This window comes from Rhagoletis pomonella, unplaced genomic scaffold, assembly GCF_013731165.1.
Source record: "Rhagoletis pomonella isolate Grant_MI unplaced genomic scaffold, Rhpom_1.0 Rhpom_scaffold_00005, whole genome shotgun sequence".
Taxonomy (NCBI): Eukaryota; Metazoa; Arthropoda; class Insecta; order Diptera; family Tephritidae; genus Rhagoletis; species Rhagoletis pomonella.
The window spans coordinates 3,938,815-3,943,749 of NW_023458559.1; positions in this window are offsets into that span (position 1 = coordinate 3,938,815).

Genomic DNA, 4,935 nt, shown 5'->3' on the forward strand with positions numbered 1-4,935 from the left:
TTAATAATTGCGCCGGGTATTTAATGTTCGGCTCCGCCCGAACTTAGACTTTCTTACTTGTTACTCTTTCAATTTAACTGACCAGCGCCGCAAACGATATCAACTAGTAGGCTAACAACCATAATTGAAATTTAATACGCAAGTACTTACAGTACTACAAGTATACAGAGAGTAGATTTGCTACTCCCTTTTGGCAGCAGCAAATATCTCTCGTACGCGATGAGAGAAAGTAGAGTACCTACTTTGGTGGAGTAATAGCAAGTACGTCAAGTATTTACACTCTCAACGCCAAGTAGTGTATGTAAGCGGAAAAAGAGTAACAATGTGGTGGGAGCAGAGTACAATGCAAGGAGTACTTATTGAACGAAATGCGGCAAATACACTTGTGGTGGAACTTAGTATCTACACTGAGGGGAAAAAATATTAAAATCAAATTGAAACGTAATTGATCTTACTATAAACGTCAACGAAAGTACTGTATATTGGTAAATATTCAATTCAATTACGCGCATATTAAAATGACCGCGTTCGTACTGAAAAAGCATCCGTGAAGTGAATAATCAAGACAAAAACTAAAAAAAAAATGTATTTGCATGTTGCCTGTAGTGGAATTCGAACCCGACCATCTCCGGATATCAACAACTTGTGGCAAGCATCTTTGCGCACTCAGCTACACGCAGACATATAAATTTGCTTTCAAATGTTGAATATCCATCAACACCACAGCACGCGATTTGTACTATGTATGAATGTGTGTGCTGTCACCGCTCTCAGAGCGGCGCTCTGCATGCTTAAGGTGCGTATGTACACTTACATATACATACTCACATGTGAACAGTCAAATACGTGCGTAATAAATTTTGTACGAAAATATTATTTTTAGATACGAACATTTTTAAACGATAATCAAATATAAAGTATTCATTTTTACTATGCATTATTTCCCTCAGTGTATATATTAATACGCTAACATGAATTTTGTCTCCGTTCGTTTGGTGATTCTACCGAACCGAATTCCAAACTAAGGACACCATTGGAAAGGCATTTTTCTGTAGATGAGCAGAGTTTTTATGGTTTCAAAATTGGTTGAAAATTGCGGCCTAAACCGTCGTTTAAACATTTCCGTATTTGTGTATAGATGTTGCTGCAACATGTTCAATTTGACATGTTTCGCATGTTGTTTCACTTCGCATTTGAAATAATGATAAATATGAAGATGAAGAAATAAATGATAACGATGAAGTAAAAAAATAAGAAGACAAAAGTGAAGATAAAGACGAAAATGGAGACAATGACGGATACATAAGAATTAGGGTAACTGGAAGGGTAAAAACATTTATTGAATTTATGAAGCTGGTTGGTTGGGAGTAAATTGTCAAATTCAAGGGGAATAATGCACATGAAAATGGTTCTCAGCGGTTTAGCGGTTTGAGAATAAAAACAAAAACAAAGATGCCTAGAGATACAGGCAAAAACGACGATCAAGGTAAATTTAAACACCTTAAGGTAAAGGCGAAGAGGAATATGTAGAAATAAAGATAAATATGAAGAAAAGGATGAAGATGAAGATTTATATTGTTATCGATATAAAACTCGATATTTTTATCGATATAATAATCGATTTTGCTATTGATAAAATAATCGATTTGTTTTCGATACTGTTATTGATTAAATAATATAAAAATCGATATTGTTATCGATACAATAATGGATATTGTTATCGGTATAATAATCGATTAAATAATTGATTTTGTTATCGATTTAGTCATTTATATTGTTAACGATATGTACAATAATCGATACTGATGATTGTTATATTTATCGATGAATTAATCGATTTTACAATCGTTGTATTTTTCTATATGTTTATGGATATTGTTATCGGTATTTTTATCGACACAGTTATCAACAGGGTTATCGATATACTAATCGGAACATGGAATGTGATCACATTATATTACATCACATCACATTATATCACATGACATGAAGATACATCACATGATATTACATTACGTAATATGATATCACATCACACGATATCACGTGACATGACATTATATGATATGACATCACATTATATGGCATGACATCACATGATATGACATCGTATGACATGCCATCAGAGGATATGACAACACATGACATGACATCCTATCACATCACATAAAATCACGTCATATCTATCACGTCATCGCACCTCATCTCATCTACGTGAATAGAAAAAGAAACGGATAAAAGCAAAGATATGAAAGATAAAAACAAAGATGAAGACCAAGGTAAATTTACCGATTTCAAAACCAAGAACACCGTTGAAAAGGTAATTTTCTGTAGATGAGGAGAGTTTTTATAGTTTCGAAATTGGTTGAAAATCGTTGTTTAAAAATTTCAATATTTGTGTATGGTTGTTTTTGCAACCTGTTCAATTTAAGCTGTTTCGCGTTTTGTTTTACTTCGTATTTGAAATTAAACTGTGAAATAAAGATAAATATGAAGATGAAGAAACAAGTGATAACGATGAAGACAAGAAAGAAGGCAAAAGTGAAGATAATGACGAAAATGGAGATAAAGGCGAAAATGGAGAAAATGAGAAATACATAAGGATTAGGGTAACTGAATTGAAATTTTCCATAAAAGTTACCGAAATTTATCAAAGCATCGATGTTTATAATTATCGAAATTTATCCATGCTTATTAAGTTAACACAACGTATCGAATTATTTAAATTGATCAATGTTTATTGAGTTGTCGAAATTTATAGACATAGAAACTTAGTTGTCGAAATTTACGGAGAGTTATCGAGCATGTGGGATTATCGAAATTTGTTAAGTTAAAGAAATGTATCAAGTTATCGATATTTATTGAATTATCATTAATTATTGACTTAACGAAATTTATCGAGTTGTAGTAATGCATGGAGTTCTTTCAACTTACAGAGTTATCGATAATTATTGATCTACTGAAATTGGTTGATTCAACGAATCGAAGTTTATGAAATTTTCAAAATATATCCATTAATCGAAATTTCAAGATTATATAAGCTTATCGATTTATCACTGCTTATCGAAATCAAAATTTTTCGATAGCTTTCGAAAAATGTGGAGCTGTCAAAAGTAAACATTTTTAAAGGTGTCCAAAGAATTTACATTTTTGAGTTATGAAGCCCTCGAATTTCACAGTTATTGAAATTGGTCGAGTTAACGAATTTTGTTGAGTTACCGGATTTTAGTGTTTTTGAAATTCATCGAACTATCGATATGTATCAAATCATTAATATTTATCGTTAAAAGTGGAATGTATCGGGTCAATTCTAAATGTTGCCGGGAAATGTTGCCCCTTATTCTAATTACCTTAAACGAGCAATTTTTGTGTATATGTATATGTATCCATAAGTTCTCGGCAACGGCTCTAACGTAACGGGGAAAATACCGTAAAAATTATTTGTATCGGGCGAATATCTATAGAAATTATCAGGGTTTGAAAAACTGTTAGCACAGCGACAACAGCCAAGCATTTGCTTTTTTATAAATCGTTGTGTTGCTTTGCTAGCCGGCAATTACAAGCACCTGATGAAGATCTTGCAGAAGCAATGAGCTTCGCCGACGACGCACAGTGTAACTTTTTTCACTTTTAGGATGCCAAAAGTCAAAAAAACAATGTGCTCCAATCTTCAAAATTTTTTGATATGCTACAGATAAATAACCAACTGTTAAGAAAATGTATTCAAAGCAAAGCAAACAACCCACAATCCTCATGATAACCGTTATGTAACTTTGCTGATTGCAAAAAGTGTAAAAATCGTTTCACAGTCTAAAAATTTTGATTAACTTTGTGGCCACGTGGTGGATTTTTGGATAACTGGTTTGACTTGAAACTATTTTATTTTACATACTTGGGTAGTTTATAACAGCATTGGTAAGTTTCAGCCAGGTAGGTATTTTTTGATTTTTTTTTTTTTTGTTTAGACAGCCACTAAAAATTTGGAAAGCTTAGAAAATTTTTCGTTTTCAATAGAATAGAACTTACTTACTTCGCTCGAATTCGCCTTGATGATTACGTACATATACAAAGGGAATTTAATATAGTTTCAGATAAAAAAAAAAAACCAATGCAGAAGTTTGCCGACACTATGTCATTTTTGCATATCGCTAACTCAAGGTCAGCATGCCCTTACTCATATATGAATGCACAATGACCTAACAATGGAATGTCTTCAATTCAAGTCTACGATAATACATCCGCAAAAAAGGCAGTTATACCTGAAATGGTAAAAACCCAGAAAAAGGAAAGTTGTTTACTTAATAGCCTTCATTGTTTGTCATATGGGTTTTCCTATTGTTAGCGAGCCTTTAAAATCTATGTTGGGCTCTTATCCCTTATAACCATCGAGCACGTCTACCTGAGGGTCGTCTATTCTAGGTAGTACTTTTAAGCAAGTGAGTGCTTTCGCTAAGACTATATAAATAAAGAACATAGCTAAAAATGCATCATACTAAAAAAGGGTGGATTGAAGTATAACCAACTGCGCTGTACCAAATTTGCCTATACCTATCATCAATTAATTATGGCTGTACCACGAAATCCACTCTTTGAAGTTTGGGAACGTTGTGGCCGATCTACAAAAAAAATTATTGAGCAAGAGTCTCAATGGTTATCAAAAAATCATGATTTCAAAGATTGCATCCTTGATGTTGAGCCATGCACTTCTCGTGATATTCCTAGGCCGGGGAGGCCAACAAAAACCTTCGCTGAGTTATCTATACGCACAAGAAAGCGAAAAGCTAAGGAACTAATGAACAATGTCGATAATGATCAACTGTTAATGGCAGCGGAATTGAGATTACGATCATCAGGAAAAAGAAATTCTGCAAAAATAGTTGAGGAGTTGTCCTCAGCATCACCATCAAGAGGCACTGCATACAAAAAGTCCCGACT